Raw genomic sequence first — 21153 nt, 5'->3', positions numbered from 1 at the left:
GTCCCACAGAGAAGAGCTTCAGCCTGATCCCACAGTGGACTTCTGAAGTGCCAGTTACACCTCAGAGCTGTTTCACTTGGGACAATGGAGCTGGACTTCTATACTTCTACAGCTCTCAGTGATTGACTAAAGTAAGTTGATGGGAAAAGTGAATTCCCAGGCACTTGGGTAGGTGGGCAGAGTGGCTTCAGCAGCCTGAGGGCAATCTTCTGAAGAAGAGTTTTAAGCGCTGGCCCTTGGAAGCAAAACCACTCTGCATTTGGAAGAGGGCTAAAAGGATCCTAGGGGACCTGAGTAGAGAATACAGTGTCCATTATGAGTGTTACTTTTGGAGAAATAAGCTAATAAAATAGACAAACATTTACTAAAACTTTTTTTTAAAAGGTGTAAGCATCCACAAACAATATTAGAAATGAAAAATGTGTCATAACTATAGATGCCATAAAGATAAAAAAGAAGATATTATTATGCCAATAATTTTGAAAGACCAGAAGTGATCAATGTCCTAGAACAATATAAATTATCAAGACTGCCTCAGGAAGAAATGGAAACAGGATTACATCCTTAACTATTAAAGAAATGCAATCAATTGTTAAAAGTTGCTACCACCTCCTGTCCTCCTACAGACCCTGATGAGTTTGGCTAAACATCAAGGAAAAGATAATTGCATGCTGATGCTAATTTTACCAAAGAATAAAAAATAAGAGAACATTTCCTAACTCAGATAGGAAAGCATATGAAATGAAGATTGCAAACAAACCTCACTTATAAATATTTATGTATTGTGGTATAATGGATTACTTTTTGTGTGGCCTTTCTAGGCATGGTCTTCTAACTCCCATCCAGGTGATTGGGCAGGACTGTGTGACAGGGTGTTTTGCCATTCTGCTGGGGCTTGAAATGAGGCACCCCAGAGGCAGGAGCATTCTAGTACTTCACATACTTTGGACATGTTGTCAGGAGGGATCAATCACTGGAGAAGAACATCATGCTTGGAAAAGTAGAGGGTCAGCGAAAAAGAGGAAGACCTTCAATGAGATGGATTGACACAATGGCTGCAACAATGGGCACGAGCATAGCAAGAATTGTGAGGATGGGCGGGCCTGGGCAATGTTTTGTTCTGTTGTGCATAGGGTCGTTATGAGTTGGAATCGACTCTGTGGCACGTAACTACAGAGGTGGGAAAGAGAAGAGCCCATTACTGCCAAGGAAGGAAAGACCCAAAAAAAGGTGGCGCAGTGGGCTTCCCAGTCCATGGAATGAGAAAACTGAATGTCTTTGGACAGAGACCGAGGGCCAGGGAGAAGCCTATGCCTGAGCCATGAATTTGGAACTTTCTAGCCTTCACAACCGTGCGAGCCATTTCCTTTATATAGTTGGTGAGTTCTGTGAGACGTTGCAAGGAATTAGGGAACCTAAAGATGGGAGGGAGAGTACTGAGGGGAGAGGGAGTAGTTGATGTTAGAGACGATGGAGTGGTACAGCAGCTTCGAAAAGTTGGACATTTGGAACATCTTTAACCTCTGCTTCATAGGAACCAGCTTTGTGCTAATTCTTAGAAATTATTCATTTGTGTATAAATATGTGAAATTCTATGAAATTGATAAATGTATTAAAATAAAATTGAATGCAAAGATGGTGTGACATTAAAAAGATTAGAGGAGAGAAGCCATATGATTGTCTCAACAGCATTTGAAACATTCGATACCTATTTATGATTAAAAACTCTTAGTAAACTCTTAGCAAAACAGGAGTTTTGAAGGAATTAAGAAGAAACCTTTCTTGATAAAGTGTATCTACTAAAAACGTACAACAGTCCTTTTTGAGGATAAAATGATAATAGCTTTTTCTATGACATAGAAACACAACACAGTTTCTTTCTCTTAATAGGAAAAGGAAATAAAATGTAAAATAATTTAAGAAGAAGAAACTCTAATCATTCTCACACAATATGCTTATCTCTATAGAAAATCCAAGAAAATTTCTAAACTATTAGAATTAATAAAGTTCAGCAAGATTTCTTGATAAATTATTAATATATAAAGTTCAACTATATTTCCATTAAAACAATTGGAGCAATATATTTAAAAATATACCATCTATATTAGTATTAAAAATTAATGTAATTTAGAATATGTGTAAAATAATGTATAAGACTGTCTAGGTTATCTAGTGCTGCTATAACAGAAATACCACAAGTGGATGGCTTTAACAAAGATAAATTTCTTTTCTCACAGCCTAGTAGCCTAGAAGCCCAAATTCACTGTCTCAGCTCCAGAGAAAGGCTTTCTCTTTCTGTTGGCTCTGGAGGAAGGTCCTTGTCATCAATCATCCCTTGGACTAGGAGCCTGTCTACACAGGAACCCCAGGTCCTTAAGATGTGCTCTGCTCCCGGGGCTGCCTTCTTGGTGGTGTGAGGTCCCTTTGTCTCTCTGCTCACTAATCTCTTTTATATCTCGAAAGAGATTGGCTCAAGACACAATCCAATCTTGTAGATCGAGTCCGGCCTCATTAACATAACTGCCACCTATCTCATGTCACTAACATAGAGGTAGGATTTACAACATATACAGGAAAATTACATCAGATGACAAAATGGTGGACAATCACAAAGTACTTGAAATCATGGCCTAGCCAAATTGATACACATATTTTGGGGGAACACAATTTAATCTATGACAAAGGTCTTTATGGTAAAATTTCTTAAATGACTGAATGACAAAAGAAAGGCTAAAAAAATGGAGGAGAAAACCATATTCATTGATGTGATGATTCAGTACCAAAAAAATATCAATTTCCCCAAACTGATTTGCAAATTAGAACAAAAATCTCAATAGAGTTTTTCCTAGAACCTCATAAAGTGATACCAAAATTGACATAGAAAATCAAAGGTCAAGATCAAAAGAGAGAGAGAAGATGGGAGAAAAGGTGATGTAATAGAATTGTCTGGGTGGATGTAAATTTATAAAATTATAGTAATTAAGATTGCGTAGTATTGAGACAGGGGCAGATAGAAAAGAGCAAAAAGCTGAGTTACACATATATGTAAACTTCATATATGACAAATGTGGCATTACCAGTGTGGAAAGGATGGTAATATTGGAAACATTGGGATCCATTTGGGAAAAATAAAAAATGTATTTGATTCCTATCTCACATCCTAATCCAAAATAAATTTTAGGTTAGATTATAAACCAGAATATGAAAACTGAATATTTTAACCTTATAGTAAAAAATTTGGGGGAATATTTTTATGATTTGAGGGTTTTTTTTTTGATTCTTAAAAATTAAAAAAAAAAATTTTTTTGATTCTTAAACAAGAGAAAGAGCAGAAGAAAAGATTGATAAAAATATGACTCCATTAAAACAAACAAAAAATTCCTGTATAATAAGAGCAACCACTGTTTGTAAGGATCAAACATATTAATACTTGTAAAGCAGTAAAGTTTACCGTGCCTAAACACAAAGTAAGCACAACCAGACAATTTCTAATTATTATTTCATGTATGTGGTATTTTCCCTAAAAATAATTACAGTAAAGCTATTTTACAATGTACTTTTTCTCTTTTAGACTTCAAATCTTCTAGATATTATGCATCACATGATATAAGTAAAAGGAGAATATCATCATCTGAAAACAATATGAAACTGAGTATATCAATTTTTAGGCCAACTTGGCAGTTACTTTGCTATGGGAGTCTCTTCCATGGGAACCGGCCTTCATTTGCATGAACTCTTTAGCTTGTGGTCTTTTCTTGGTAATGTTAACATGGAGAAAATTCCTCCTGGTGACTTGTTTTGTGTGCCCAAGAATGCAGCTACTGGCGTCTCACAGGAATGTAACTGTTGGCAGCTCCCCAGCAGGTCCAATGCTGCCATACTGCTGGGACCAAACTGGTTAGTGTGAAAACCAGGAGCCTTCTCTGTACTCACTTTTGACCCTAGGCCATCATTTTACATTTCTGTCTGGACTCTGCTATATTTATCTCTTGCAGGCTGCTGAAACAAACACATGGGCTTGCATTCCTGCTCTTGTGCTAGACTGCACCAAATATTGGTGTAATCAGAAGAGAAACATTTGTAGAAACTCTGGAGGTCTTAGATATTCATCATTTGACTGATAAAAATCAGATGATTCTGGGTTTGTGTTTATCAGGAAGGTGAAGGGTGGCCATTCTTTAAAAAATATCGTTCTTCAAAATGACATTATTTCTGGCCTTTTGGCTGAGTCCCTACAGTTTTAAAAAGCGAGCTCTCTAAATCCGAGTTCTTCCACATTACAAATAAACCATCACCATGCAACCCTTAAGCAGCAGCAAGAGCTGTTTTTGCTTCAGCCCATAGCACAGTTCAGAAGGTCAGACGCGACCACAGTATCTCCTGTTATTTCAGGGCTCACATGTGTTTGCCTTGGCTCCATTTCCCTGGCATTTGGTTTCTGTTATTTTTCCATGGGTTTGGCTTGAAGGAATCAAAGAAACATATTTTAGAAAATCAGAGAAGTTTGTAAAGATGAAGTATTCTGGACTGGTGGTGACTAGACACAGTTGGAGGGAAGGTGTGCCTCCCAGTTTACGTTCAGTAGCATGGCCCTGACCCTGCTCGTGGCCAACATGACTAATGATGAACATGCAGGGCGGTCCCACGCAGCAAGGCTGGCCAGGACCTCCCTTCTTGCTCCCCAGCCAGACTCAGCTGTCTTGGTTTGGGATACCTACAGAAGCCAAAGCTAAACACCCAGGAAAGCTGAGTGTTACAACTGGTTGGTTTCAACTGGAAGATCTCAAGATTGGCCCATTGCTGTGGATTGTTTTGGTTTTTGCTTTGAGCTTTCTGAAAAATTCTTATCTGGGAAATAGGCACTGACTGAGTAAAACATGATTAAGATCACTATGGTATTAAATGGGCAGCAGAGACCTCAGGGCCGGATTTTATCAGACTGGAGGTGTGACATGGTAGAAGAGACAGTAGGCTGGGGTGGGAAGAGATGGAGTGTAGTACAGTAGACCCCAAGCTTGTCTGTACATTGGGATCATCTGGGGAGTTTCAAAAATTACCCATACCTGTGTCCCACCATCAGAGATGTAACTTAATTGGTCTGGAGAGTAAGCTGGACTTTGGAAGTTTTAAAAGATCTCCACAGGTTTTGGGAACCACTGATGTAGTGTTTAAAGAGCTCAAACATTGAAGGTGCACAGTACTTGTGTGAATCCTAACTCCAACACGTCTTAGCTGTGTGACTTTGAACAAGTCACTAAAACTTTCTGAGCCTCAGTTTTCTCATCTTTAATATGCTGATGATATTTTCTCCCATATGTGGTTGTTATGGGGAATGAGTGTAAACGTGCCACATTTTTAATACTAAAGAACTTAAGAAAAAACTCAAGCCTCGAGTTGCAGTAGTGAAGGATTCTATGGGGAAAACATTAAATGATGCAGGAAGCATCAAAAGAATATGGAAGGAATACATAGAGTCATTATACCAAAAGAATTAGTCGATGTTCAACCATTTCAAGAGGTGGCATATGATCAGGAACCGATGGTACTGAAGGAAGAAGTCCAAGCTTCTTTGAAGGCATTGGTGAAAAACAAGGCTCCAAGAATTGATGGAATATCAATTGAGATGTTTCAACAAACAGATGCAGTGCTGGAGGTGCTCACTCGTCTATGCCAAGAAATGTGGAAGACAGCTTCCTGGCCAACTGACTGGAAGAGATCCATATTTATGCCTATTCCCAAGAAAGGTGATCCAATCAAATGTGAAAATTATAGAACAATATCATTAATATCACACACAAGCAAAATTTTGCTGAAGATCATTCAGAAATGGCTGAAGCAGTATATGGACAGGGAACTGCCAGAAATTCAAGTTGGTTTCAGAAGTGGACATGGAACCAGGGATATCATTGCTGATGTCAGATGGATCCTGGCTGAAAGCAGAGAATACCAGAAGGATGTTTATCTGTGGTTTATTGACTATGCAAAGGCATTCGACTATGTGGATCATAACAAATTATGGATAACATTGCGAAGAATGGGAATTCCAGAACACTTAATTGTGCTCATGAGGAACGTTTACATAGATCAACAGGCAGTTGTTTGGACAGAAGAAGGGGATACTGATAGGTTTAAAGTCAGGAAAGGTGTGTGCCAGGGTTGTGTTCTTTCACCATACCTATTCAATCTATATTCTGAGCAGATAAGCTGAGAAACTGGACTATATGAAGAACTGGGCATCAGGATTGGAGGAAGACTCATTAAAAACCTGCGTTATGCAGTTGACACAACCTAGCTTGCTGAAAGTGAAGAGGACTTGAAGCACTTACTAATGAAGATCAAAGACCACAGCTGTCGGTATGGATTGCACCTCAACATAAAGAAACCAAAAATCCTCACAACTGGACCAATGAGCAACATCATGACAAATGGAGAAAAGATCGAAGTTGTCAAGGATTTTGTTTTACTTGGATCCACAATCAAAGACAGTGGAAGCAGCAGTCAAGAAATCAAAAGACGCATTGCGTTGGGTAAATCTGCTGCAAAGGACCTCTTTAAGGTGTTGAAGAGCAAAGAAGTTATCTTGAAGTCTAAGGTGTGCCTGACCCAAGCCATGGTATTTTCAATTGCATCATATGCATGTGAAAGCTGGACAATGAATAAGGAAGACCAAAGAAGAAATGATGCCTTTAAATTGTGGTGTTGGTGAAGAATGTTGAATACACCATGGACTGCCAAAGGAACGAACAAATCTGTCTTAGAAGTACAGCCAGAATGCTCCTTAGAGGCAAGGATGGTGAGACTGCGTCTTACATACTTTGGACATGTTGTCTGGAGGGATTAGTCCCTGGAGAAGGACATCATGCTTGGCAGAGTACAGGGTCAGTGGAAAAGAGGAAGACCCTCAAAGAGGTGGATTGACACAGTGGCTGCAACAATGAGCTCAAGCATAGCAACCATTGTAAGGATGGCTCAGGACCAGGTGGTGTTTCGTTCTGTTGTGCATAGGGTCACTATGAGTCGAACTTACTCGACGGCACCTAACAACAACAACATGTTACATCAACAGAGACCTGGGTAGCAACGCAAATTCTGTTACTTCCTACTCATATACTAGAGAGGCTATATGGTAGAATCATTACAGTATGGGTTTTGGAATCATATTGACCTGGGCTTGAACCCTAGCTGTACTGTTTGATCCTGGGCAAGTGTCATTGCCCAGCAAGACTTTCTTCTTCTTCTTGGTAAAATGGGGGATTTGTTCTGACCCTGTAGGGTTGATAAAAAATAAAAAAAAAAAAAATTTATACGGGGATTAAAAATAAGATGATACGTTTAACATTTAGGTTGAAAAATGTAAAATTCCTTCTTTTTTTTTGGTAGATCAAAAATAGTAGAATATCGGGAATTTCATGTGTTCAACCCGATATTAACTCTGCAAAAATGATAGTAGTAGTAGCTGTTATTATTATGACTATTAATTAGTAATATCTTGAGGAAGTTACTTTACTCCAGTGGGACTGTTTTCTTCTCCATAAAATGGACACATTAAGGCTCTGCCTTCCTCACAGAATTGTTATTGAGTTTAAATGACATGATACTTGTGAAATCACTTTGAGGATTATAAAATATGAAGAAATAATGGTAATTAAAAAATGTTCTTGAAACCTGGGCATTTCGTGTACATAATACCAAAACCCACTGCTGTTGAGTTGGTTCTGATTCATAGCTACCCCATAGGGTTTCCAAGGCTGTAAATCTCTACAGAAGCAGATTGCCATGCCTTTCTCCAGCAGAACCACTGGTGGTTTCCAACCACCAACATTTCGGTTAGCAGTCAATCACTTTAACCACTGCACCACCAGGGTTCCTTATCATGTACATAATAGTAAATATTCTTGAAAAGTTAGACAAGTATTTCTGGCACAGTATGAAATCAAACAACATATTGCATTGGGCAAATCTGCTGCAAAAAGACCTCTTCAAAGTTTTAAAAAGCAAAGATGTCACCTTGAAGACTAATGTGCACCTGACTCAAGCCATGGTATTTTTGATCACCTCATACTCATGTGAAAGCTGGACAATGAATAAGGAATACTGAAGAAGATTTGATGCCTTTGAATAATGGTGTTGGTGAAGAATATTGAATATACCATGGACTGCCAGAAAAATGAGCAAATCTGTCTTGGAAGAAGTACAGCCAGAATGCTCCTTAGAAGTGAGGATGGTGAGACTCTATCCAGGGGCAGATTATCCAATAAGAAAGGTAAACACATCAAAGATGTGGTGAAATCCATGTGAAATTGTTCAGTACAGATTAGTAAGTAAGCACAAGCAAGCCCGTACTTACCTTGCTCACTGGGTCATCCACCCCTATCAGGAATTGTAAATTTGAAAAGAGGCTTTGATTCTGTAGGAAGGTGCTATGGGTTGGGAAAGAGTCAGATGCCAGCCATACCTAGAAGCAGAACCTTTGACGTGGTGAAAAAAATGTGAAATTGTTCACTACAGATGATTTGGTAAGCAAGGTAAGCACTGGGTTTATCTTGCCTATTGGATAATCCATCCTCAACTTCATCTCACCTACTTTGGACATGTTATCAGGAACAACAGTCCCTGGAGAAGGACATCATGCATGGTAAAGTAGAGCGTCAGGGAAAAGGAGGAAGACCCTCAATAAGAAGGATTGACACAGTGGCTGCAATGGTGGGCTCAAACATAGCAATGCGCTGTGAGGGTGGCACAGAGCCAGGCAATGTTCTGTTGTACATTGGAGTTGCTATGAGTCAGAATTGACTAGATGGCACCTAACAACATCATGAAGCTTGGGAAGGTAGCTGAGTCCCATAAAGCTAAGCCTTTGAGATTCGGACAGCAAATTGATTTTTAAGCCTATTATAGGGTCGCTATTTTTTTTTTTTTTTATGAGTCAGAATGACTCAACAGCAATGGGTTTTATGTTCCTCTTTTTTATACTATGTTATCGCAAAGGACATCAAGCTTGGTAAAGTAGAGGGTCAGTAAAAAAGAGGAAGACCCTCAAAAAGATGGACTGACACAGTGGCTGCAACAATGGCCTCAAGCATAACAATGATAGTGAGAATGGTGCAGGACTGGGCAGTGTTTCATTTTGTTGTCTACAGGGTTGCAATGAGTAGGAATTGACTTAATGGCACCTAACAACAACAACATGTTCCTTTATGTCGAGCATCACCCAGCATCACAGAGAACAAAAGAAAAGAGAAGTCCATGACTCCTGCCAAGGGCAATTTTGTGTTGAGATTGAGAAAATGTATCTTACTGTCTGTTTCCACTACCACCACCACTGCCGTTGAGTCGATCCAAATTCATAGCGACCCTATAGGACAGAGTAGAACTGCCCCATAGAGTTTCCAAAAAGTGCCTGGCGGATTTGAACTGCCAGCCTCTTGGTTAGCAGCTGTAGCACTTAACCACTATGCCACCAGGGTTTCCATCTGTTCAGAGAATAAAAACTGGCATTTATTATTCCATATGCCAGACTCTACTAAATCCCCACATGTGTTAATTATCTCATTTCATCCCCCAAAAGTCCTATTGTTATCCCAATTTTTAAAAGGAAAACTATTTATTTTAGAACAGTTTTAAATTTCACACAAAAAATAAAGAAGATAGTACAGAGTTTTTTTTTTTTTTATGTTAGTGTGGTACATTTGTCACTATTGGTGAACCAATATGAGACACAATTATTAACGGAAGTCTACCGTTTATTTAGATTTTCTTAGTTTTTTCCTAGTGTCCCCTTTCTCTTCCAGGATCCTATTTAGGACCCACATGATATTTAGCTATCCTGTCCCATTAGACCCCTCTTGGCTGTGAGAGTTTCTCAGACTTTCCTTGCTTTTGATGCCTTTGACTGGAGGAAGACTGGCCATGTTTCCCCTGGAATGTTCCCCAGTCTGGGTTTGTTTGGTGATTTTCTCATGATTAGACTAGGATATGGGTGTTATCTTAATTTTTCACAGGCAAGGAAACTGAGGCACAGAGAAGTTAAATAATTCATCCCAGTTACACAGGCATAATAATGAAATATTCAATAATTGATGATTGTGAAAAATTCTTGTGGCAAATGAATAAACATGACTCTGTTCAAAATTATAACAAAAACAAAATATTTCATCTAGCGTTCTTTTGTGTGTGTGTGTGTGTGTGTTTTATCTTTCACTTTCAATATATACTTTTTAACTAGTGCATAAACATCCCTTATGGAGAATGTTACCATTGCTTTTGCTGAGGACTGATTACCCATATTTTTTTGTTCCTAATCTTATTTTCATCCCTGACACTTTGGGTGGCCTTGGGTGAGCAAAATAACTTCCCCATGTCTATGGTTTCCCATCTATTACACGGGTCTCATAATCTCCCTTGAAAGCATGCTGTAGAGGCTAATTATTGTAAAGTCATTTTTGCCTCAGATGCAGACTGGAAACCCAAAGGGCCACCCAGGCTTCAGCCCTGTGGTGAAATCTTGGCTTCTTTTGGACAGAGACAAGAGTATTACTTCTTGGTGGGCCTCCAAATCCTCTTGCTGTCTGCTCTTTGCATAGGGCAGTGCTGGGTCTTTTTTTTCACATGCAGTGTTAGTTGGAGTAAGTTACGATAAACACCCGATGGTCAAGGAGTAAATGATATCATTTATTATAGAATTATTTGGGAAATATTTTCAACTAATAGGGATCATTAAGTCAGTGATGATGTCATTTGATATGCTCATGATCCAATGAGGAGAATACTGTTCCACATAGGAAAAGCTTACAAGGAACATGTTCTTTAAGAGCAGAGACAGTAGCTCTTCCAGGTTCTAGAGCTTTGTCTCTCAAAGTGTGGTCCATAGTCCAGCAGCATAGGCATCAAGTGGAAACTAGTCAGAATGCAGTCTTGGGCCCACCCTAGGACTACTGAATCAGACTGCATTTTAATAAGATCCACAGTTGATTGGCAGATGCAGTAAAGCTTGGGACACACCACCCCACTTAGGAAAATAACAAGGACGACATAGTAGATAGTGGAGTGAGGAATCCAATAGAGATCTGTCAGACCCCAAAGCCCTTTCATGTTCTATTCTCTTTGCTGGGTTGCCTTCTCTATAGGTGCTGCAGATAAGGTCTGATTTATTGCTTAAATGAAATCTGATCTTTCTATTAGCACTCTGACCACAGCTATTACCATGGGAAGCATGCTCCCCTGTTTAGGAAATTTCTGAATAAAAACTGCTTTTATCACAGTGTTTGCAATTGTGTTAAGTTTTGATGTGCTGCCTTTATTTTTTTTTAAAGCTCAAGATATTTTCTTACCTGAAAGAAAAAAGTGAGAGAGAGGGTGAGAAAGGGAGAGAGGGAAGAAGGGAGAAAGGGAGGAAAGGAAATAAAGAGATAGTGAAAAGGGAAGAAAAGAAAGAAAAAGCACACTTTTGAGCAAACCAATAATTTAATTCTTTAGTCATCTACTCTGGTTGTGAGGTAAATGAATGTTTTGTTAACTTTTTAGGGCTGATGTTTTATTTCAAAAAAATTTTTTTAAACGGAAATTTCCCCCCAAAATTTAATAATACTGATGAAAGAGTATGCCAATTTATTCCTTTTTAGGATAACTTGTACTATAGCCAGAATGATCTCTGAAAAACACAAAATTGAACTCCTGGAGAATTAGTTTTTTTAGGTAATGATCATTAATGACTGCTGATATCATAAAAAGAGAAACAACCAAGTATGATACGCTGCCCAATGGAAGTACACAATACCACCTAGGGGATATTATTACCAAAAAGTAAAATCTGAATCTCATCAAATTTCTATATCTAATTACTAGTGTACAGGAAATATGACAGTCACTTTACTGTCACCTGGGCTACTTGGAATGCTTACTCTTGGGTCACTCTATCTCAGAATCTAGCTGCCATGCTGTAAGAAGCCCAAGTCACATGGAAAAGCTACATGGGGGCACTTGGGTTGACAGCTCCATCTGAACATTCAGCTGACTGGCACCATCAGCTGTCATCATGTGAGTGGAGCCATTTTGGACTTCCAGTAGCAATAGATAATCATTTTAGTATGTAGTGCCCCATTAGCTGTGGAAGATAAGATATAGTGAGGAGACCAAGATGATATCAGATTTGGGGCAGAAAGTGTGTGGATGATGGTCCTATTCACAGACCTAGGAAACCTAGGAGGAGGAGGAGTTTGGGGATGAAAGAGCAGAAAGAAATAACTTAAATTTTTTTTTTTCTGATTATTCTAGCAATATATTTTAATTTTAGAAATTTGGAACATATCAAAAAAGTTAAAGGATGAAAACAAAAACTGTAAAACACAGAGCTAACCACTGTCCTTGTTATAATTTCTTCCAGTGTTGAAGCATTGCTAATTCTAGTTTTTTACAAAATTTCAGGGTTATTCCCCAAACTATCTTAAAAGTTACAAACTGGCAACTCTATTGGAGAGGGGTTATTTAACTCAAGATCTTGGACCAAAAACATCTAATATGAGTCTCCAGCTGCTTCTCCAGTTTTCTTCTGTAAAACTTCAAATAAAAATAAGTGTTGCTGTTGGGAATTCTTTGTTCTGAAAAAACAGCTTGTTGTTTTCTACTGGAGTTAAAACTACATGAAAATTCTGGACATTCATCCCTGTGACAGAATACTGGCCTGTGACTCAAGGGGAGATGAGGTCATACTTTTACTGCTTGCAAGAAATGAAATTTACTAGACAATTGTCTATATAATCTAAGTGGAAAGAATAAAATGAGCCCGGAGACATTCATGGAAATGATATGGATCTGTGCTTATGCTTTGGTCTACTCGTTCGTTCATTCATTCTTTGAAAAATATTTATTGACTACCTATGATGTACCAGGTCCCGAGGTAAGTGCCAGAGACCCAAAGGTCAGCAGAATAGTCATTATTAGTTCCCTCCTGCTCAGTAGGGGAGATAATCATTAATTAAATAGTTTTACAAATAAATGTGTAAATACTATGACAAGTCCATCAACAAGTAGCTTTCAAGTGCCTTCTCTGTGCTCAGCCTTGTGCTTGTGCTGTGGGGTTTCCAAGCGGGCTAAGATGGCATCTGTCCTCAAGGTCATTACCATTCAACGAGAAAAGCATGTGCTCTCTGAAGTGATGAAGGATTGTAAGTGCTTACCTTTGTAGCACATACTCAGTATAAAAGGAGACCAGGAAAAGGAGAAATCAGTGCATGAAGCAAATAAAAATTTTTAATTAAAAGTAATATATAATAAATGTATAACATGATGAAACAAATTCAAGTAGTACATGAAGAGAGTAAGTCTACTTTCTACTCCAACCTCTAGTTGTAATAGCTGCTAACAGTTTCTTGCATATTTGTTTAGAAAATTTTCATATATTTTGTAATTGTACACACACACAATTGTTTGTCTTAAATAACATAGTTAATTTTTAATAATTTTCATTGCTCAATTACAGGAGATACTAAAAAATTATAAAGCCAATATATGTACAGATTTAGAAAATACAAATAACATAAAAATGTATTCAATGAAAATAATAGCCCTTCCTCAGAAGTAACTGTAGTTGATTGTTTATTGGGTTTCCTTCTTGAGAAAAAATAGCAATCATATAAATAGAAAAAGAGAGACTTTTTTTTGTTAAATGTTTACTGTGTTTTAAGTGAAAGTTTACAAACCAAGTCAGTCTCTCATGCAAAAACTTACATATACCTCAGTATATACTCCTAGTTACCCTCCCTCTAATGAGACAGCACACTCCCTCCCTCCACTCTCTATTTTCGTGTCCATTTGGCCAGTTTCTGACCCCCTCTGCCCTCTCATCTCTTCTCCAGACAGAAGCTGCCCAAATAGTCTCATGTGCCTACTTGATCCAAGAAGCTCACTCTTCACCAGTATCATTTTCTATCCCATGTTGTTGTTGTTGTTGTTAGGTGCCGTCAAATCGGTTCTGACTCATAGTGACCCTATGCACAGCAGAATGAAACACTGCCCAGTCCTGAGCCATCCTTACAATCGTTGTTATGCTTGAGCTCATTGTTGCAGCCACTGTGTCAATCCACCTCGTTGAGGGTTTTCCTTTTTCTGCTGACCTTGTACTTTGCCAAGCATGATATCCTTCTCCAGGGACTCATACCTCCTGACAACATGCCCAAAGTATGTAAGACACAGTCTCGCCATTCTTGCTTCTAAGGAGCATTCTGGTTGTACTTTTTCTAAGGCCACAATTATTGTACTGTGGGGGCTTGCGTGTTGCTGTGATGCTGGAAGCTATGCCACCAGTATTCAGATACCAGCAGGGTCACCCATGGAGGACCAGTTTCAGCTGAGCTTCCAGACTAAGACAGACTAGGAAGAAGAACCCGGCAGTCTACTTCTGGAAAGCACCAGCCAGTGAAAACCTTATGAATAGCAGTGGAACATTGTCTGATATAGTGCTGGAAGATGAGCCCCCCAGGTTGGAAGGCACTCAAAAGATGACTGGGGAAGAGCTGCCTCCTCAAAGTAAAGTCAACCTTAATGACATGGATGGAGAAAAGCTTTGGGGAACTTCATTTGCTGATGTGGTGTGACTCAAAATGAGAAGAAACAGCTGCAAACATCCATTAATAATTGGAACCTGGAATGTACGAAGTATGAATCCAGGAAAATTGGAAATAATAAAAAATGAAATGGAACATATAAACATCAATATCCTAGGCATTAGTGAGCTGAAATGGACTGGTACTGGCCATTGTGAATGGGACAATGGGTAGACAATGGGTCTACTATGCTGGGAATGACAACTTGAAGAGGAATGGTGTTGCATTCATTGTTAAAAAGAACATTTCAAGATCTATCCTGAAGTACAACACTGTCAGTGATAGGATAATATCCATAGGCGTACAAGGAAGACCAGTTAATATGACTGTTATTCAAATTTATACACCAACCACTAGGGCTAAAGATGAAGAAATAGAAGATTTTTATCAGCTGCTGCAGTCTGAAATTGATCGAACATGCAATCAAGATGCATTGATAATTACTGGTGATTGGAATGTGAAAGTTGGAAACAAAGAAGAAGGATCAGTAGTTGCAAAATATGGCCTTGGTGATAGAAACAATGCTGGAGATCAAATGATAGAATTTTGCAAGACCAACGACTTCTTTATTGCAAATATGTTCTTTCACTAACATAAACGGCGACTATACACATGGACCTCACCAGATAGAACACACAGAAATCAAATTGACTACATCTGTGGAAAGAGACAATGGAAAAGCTCAAAATCATCAGTCAGAACAAGGCCAGGGGCTGACTGTGGAACAGGCCATCAAGTGCTCATATGCAAGTTCAAGCTGAAACTGAAGAAAATCAGAGCAAGTCCACAAGAGCCAAAATATGACCTTGAGTATATCCCACCTGAATTTAGAGACCATCTGAAGAATAGATTTGACACACCGAACAGTAGTGACCGAAGACCAGATGAGTTGTGGAATGACATCAAGGACATCATACATGAAAAAAGCAAGAGCTCATTGAAAAGACAGGAAAGAAAGAAAAGACCAAGATGGATGTCAGATGAGACTCTGAAACTTGCTTTCGAATGTCGAGCAGCTAAAGCAAAAGGAAGAATTGATGAGTCCTGTCCAATTCCTGTCAGAAGAGTTGGCTTTGGGAATGGTTCCTGTCTTGGGCCAACAGAAGGTCTGGAGACCATGACCTCTGGGGTCCTTGTTGTTGTTGTTAGGTGCCGTTGAGTTGGTTCCGACTCATAGTGACCCTATGCACAACAGAACGAAACACTGCCCGGTCCTGCGCCATCCTTACAATCATTGTTATGCTTGAGCTCATTGTTGCAGCCGCTGTGTCAATCCACCTCGTTGAGGATCTTCCTCTTTTCCACTGACCCTGTACTCTGCCAAGCATGATGTCCTTCTCCAGGGACTGATCCTTCCTGACAACATGTCCAAAGTATGTAAGACGCAGTCTCGCCATCCTTGCCTCTAAGGAGCATTCTGGTTGTACTTCTTCCAAGACAGATTTGTTCGTTCTTTTGGCAGTCCATGGTATATTCAACATTCTTCACCAACACCACAATTCAAAGATGTCAACTCTTCTTTGGTCTTCCTTATTCATTGCCCAGCTTTCACATGCATGTGATGCGATTGAAAATACCATGGCTTGGGTCAGGCACACCTTAGTCTTCAGGGTGACATCTTTGCTCTTCAACACTTTGAAGAGGTCCTTTGCAGCAGATTTGCCCAATGCAATGCATCTTTTGATTTCTTGACTGCTGCTTCCGTGGCTGTTGATTGTGGAACCAAGTAAAATGAAATCCTTGACAACTTCAATCTTTTCTCCGTTTATCATGATGTTGCTCATTGGTCCAGTTGTGAGGACTACTCTCAGGCAAAGCATTAAGTCTGGTTTTTCAAGAGGATTTGAGGTCTGCATCCCAGTACTCTGCTGCTCCCTCAGGGGTTCTCTGTTGTGTTCCCTGTCAGGGCAGTCATCGGTTGTAGCCGGGCACCATCTAGTTCTTCTGGTCTCAGGCTGATGTAGTCTCTGCTTTATGTGGCCCTTTCTGTCTCTTGGGCTCATAATTACCTTGTGTGTTTGGTGCTCTTCATTCTCCTTTGCTCCAGGTGGATTGAGACCAACTGATGCATCTTAGATGGATGCTTGCTAGCGTTTAAGACCTCAGATACCACTCTCCGAAATGGGATACAGAATGTTTTCTTAGTAGATTTTATTATGCCAATTGACTTAGTTGTCCCCTGATACCATGGTCCCCAAACCCCGCCACTGCTCTGCTGGGTTTCGAAGCATTCAGTTTATTCAGGAAACTGCTTTTGGTTTAGTTCAGTTGTGCTGGCCTCTTCTGTATTGTGTGTTGTCTTTCTCTTAACCTGAAATAGTTCTTATCGACTATTTCACTCGTAACCATCAAAGAATATTTTCTTCTCTGTTTAAACTATTTTTTGAGTTCTTATAATTTTTCAAGTTCTTATAATTTTTTGAGTTCCTTATAATATTTGTCCTTTTGCAACTGACTAATTTCACTCAGCATAATGCCTTCCTGTTTCCTCCATGCTATGAAATGTTTCACAGATTCATCATTTTTCTTTATCGATGTGTAGTATTCCATTGTGCAAATATACCATAATTTATCCATTCATCCATTGATGGGCACCTTGATTGTTTCCATTTTTTTGCTGTTGTAAACAAGCTGCAATGAACATGGGTATACATATATCTGTTTGTGTAAAGGCTCTTATTTCTCTAGGATATATTCCAAGGAGTGGGATTGCTGGATCATATGGTAATCTTATTTCTAGCTTTTTAAGGAAGCGCCAAATCGATTTCCAAAGTGTTTGTACCATTTTACAATCCCCACAGTAGTGTATAAGTGCTCCAGTCTCTTCACAACCTCTTCAACATTTATCATTTTGTGTTTTTTGGATTAATACCAGCCTTGTTGGAGTGAGATGGAATCTCATCGTAGTTTTGATTTGCATTTCTCTTATGGCTAATGATCGTGAACATTTTCTTATATATCTGTTAGCTACCTGAATGTCTTCTTTAGTGAAATGTCTATTCATATCTTTAACCCATTTTTTAATTGGGCTATTTGCCTTTTTGTAGTTGAGTTTTTGCAGTATCATGCAGATTTTAGAGATCAAGTGTTGATCAGAAATGTCATAGCTAAAAACTTTTTCCCAGTCTGTAGGTAGCCTTTTTACTCTTTTGGTGAAGTCTTTGGATGAGCATAGATGTTTGATTTTTAGGAGCTCCCAGTTATCTAGTTGTTCTTCTTCATTGTTGGTAATGTTTTGTATACTGTTTATGCCATGTATTAGGGCTCCTAGCATTGTCCTTATGTTTTCTTCTGGGATCTTTATTGTTTTAGATTTTATATTTAGGTCTTTAATCCATTTTGATTTTGTTTTTGTGCATGGTGTGCATATCCAGTTATGCCAGCACCATTTGTTAAACAGACTCTCTTTTCCCCCTTTAACTGATTTTGGGCCTTTGTCAAATATCAGCGGCTCATATGTGGATGGAATTATGTCTGGATTCTCAATTTTGTTCCATTGGTCTATGTATCTGTTGTACCAGTAGCAGGTTGTTTTGACTACTGTAGCGGTATAATAGGTTCTAAAATCGGGTAGAATGAGGCCTTCCACTTTGTTCTTCTTTTTCAGTAATACTTTACTTATCTGGGGCCTCTTTCCCTTCCATATGAAGTTGATTTGTTTCTCCATCTCATTAAAAAATGTTGTTGGAATTCAGATCAGAATTGTGTTGTATCTATAGATGGCTTTTGGTAGAATAGACATTTTTTACAATGTTAAGTCTTTCTATCCATAAGCAAGTTATGTGTTTCCACTTATGTAGGTCTCTGAAAAAGAGAGGCTCTTATTTCACCCACTGAGAAACACAAGAAATAAAACTTTCTTTGTTAGTGCTCACTAATTCAACTTTTTCAGGGCCACCAATATGTTTGGGTGGTAGAAACTGAATCTACCCTAGCTATTGTGGTGAACACAATGTTTATTTTTTCTAAATTCTGAGTGAATTTACAAAGGGTCAAGGTGCTGGGGCTTCATCTGATGGCATTTGGGGGCTTGGCTAATCTTCCATGCAGGCCAACTATTGTTGAGACATTCTCTTTTCCTATCTATCTGGCCCCTTTGGGTTAGTGGTATTGCCACCTTCTGCTTGCTTCTCTGGACCACAGTGAAAGTTGGAAGGGACCCACCTGCCTGAACATACTCCATACCCATTCTCTTTTGGGGTCTTTCTCTCTGCCTTGCAAAATCTCTAATGTTTGGATGCCTTCTTAAGACCTTATATAGGAAAGAAGGTGCAGAACTCTTCCCTCTGGGACTCGCTGGGCCCTTGTTATCATTCCTCCACTTCACCTTCACCTGGGAGCGTCTTTTTCAAATCTTACAGGTGGGGGTTGGAAGGTCTCTCTTCAAATACAATTACCTTTTTGGCTAAACTTTTAATTTCCAGTGATGGTTTAAGATTCCATAAACCAAAGTCAGGAAAAGCACACAAAATGATTTCTACTCTTGTGTGTTGTCTCATTACTTTTTGAAGACAATGATTATGGAGAACATGATTACCTGAATGGTGAGAGCTGGAGATAATGGAACAGAAAATAAGAGAAGGAAAACTATTAATATTAAAAAAAATTTTCCCCACACATAGTCCAAATCTCAGCTTGCTAACTTACCTTTAAATTGATTTCTGGAATCTCAGAGCTTGTATTGTGAAGTGAACCCAAGCAAGGCACAGTGGCTGTGAAGCGGATGGAGAGTGAGTTTGGAGTCCTCGGTTCTAATCTCCGCTCTGCTAACAATCAGCTCTATGACCTTAGGCAAGTGTTCTCCCTTATCTGAACAAAAATCTAATCAATTGAAAAATTGAGAGAGAACTGAATAAGAAATATCATGCACATATTAAAGTTATTATCCCATAAAACGTTTGTAGTGTGTGTTTAGTAGGTCACAGTGTAAAATGTATTTCTTGGATGGGTAATGGTCAAATAGTTTGAAAGTCATAGACTAGAGGGCTCTACTTTCTGGCTCTGTAAATGATTTGCAGACAATTATGAAAATGAAGGAATTTAACATTTCTATTACAGTGGACCCTTTAGAATGGAAACAACTTCTCACTCATGCTGTAAGTAGTGGAGGTGGAGCTGTTGCTTCTCATTTATGCCAAAAGGCCCCCCCAAGCCCCTGATTAATTATTTTCTTCTTTTCTAGCCTGACTTAGTGTATTTTTATTTTGCCCTCCCTTCTTATTTTCTATTTTTCTTTTTCTTGCTCTCCTTCCTTTTTCTTTGTTTCACCTACCACTTCCTTCTCTACCTAGCACCCTATATTTTCTCCTCCCCCCCTTTTTTTTTTAAATTTTTCGGCCTTCTGGATATAGATTTAATTGGCATGTTTTCCCCCATGTCATTCAACACTGAAGATGTTTAAGGTACCATGAAGCCCTTAAACTAAATGCCGTAGACCCTTCTTACTCAAAATGTGGGTCATTGGCCAGCAGCCTCAGCATCATCTTGGAGCTGTTTAGAATGTAGAATTTCAGGCCCTGCCCCAGATTTACTGAATCAGAATCTTCACTTTAACAAGACCTCCATGGGATTCTTATATTCAAGTGTGAGAAGCACTGCTATAGACTTTGATCATCTTAAGAAACTCTTTGAAACCAGATGCTTCCAATTAGCATGTTTACAGAAGGCACTCCACTCCCTTGGAAAATGGAGTTAGAGGTGGGGCAGACATGGAGATGTGGGGGTTTGGAGCCTAGATGGGGAGGCTGTGGCTTTCCTGAGACTGGACAAAGGAGATTTAGTCATGGAGGCAAATGTCTGGGTGTCCTCATGAATTATCAGGTCTCTTCTTGTTTGCCAAGGAATGGTAGGTGATGTGGTTTGCGGTTTCAGGATCTGCTGTATGTTGTCAGACACCAGCCTGAGGACATGTTAGTTTCAGTTGGCTCAGAAAGGGGCATCATTTTATTTGTTTTCCCTCCCTGGGAAACACAGAATGAGTTGGAGGTCATCCACCGAGAATGCATCTGTTATAAGAAGGGTGACCATAAGTCTGATTTTCTGAGATAGTCCCAGGTTAACTACTGCTTCTCAGAAAAATTATTAGTAATGCCCTCTTCTGCTTTCAAAAATGTGTCAATTTAAGCAATAAATTTTGGTCACACTAGTTATAATAGATTCCAGAGGGAAGCATGGTCTGTCTTAGGGATTAGGTAAAAATGAATCTAACAAGCTAGAGAAATAAATACCCCTGATTATTTTTTGTTGTTGTTGTTGCTAAGGCACAAGACCAGGAAAAAGATTCCTCCTCAGTCAATGGTCCTGATACCAGATATTTGGGGACATTTCTGACATGTTTTGGGCAATTCCCAGATTGGTGCCAGCTCTCAGATCGTGTTCTAACACTTGGTCTAACCTCTCACTTCTCCAGTCTTGGTTGTCTTTCTGGTTATGCTGCCTCCACCCAAGACCAGTCTGTATGCATTTTCAACTCCCTTGAACTTCTGTTGCTATCAGTGACACGATAAAGAGAGCATTTCTGTGAATCTTAGATGGTTTCTCTGGTGTTTGTGTC

This window comes from Elephas maximus, chromosome 7, assembly GCF_024166365.1.
Source record: "Elephas maximus indicus isolate mEleMax1 chromosome 7, mEleMax1 primary haplotype, whole genome shotgun sequence".
Taxonomy (NCBI): Eukaryota; Metazoa; Chordata; class Mammalia; order Proboscidea; family Elephantidae; genus Elephas; species Elephas maximus.
The sequence above is the reverse complement of the archived record's forward strand: the minus strand, read 5'-3'. Positions refer to the sequence as shown.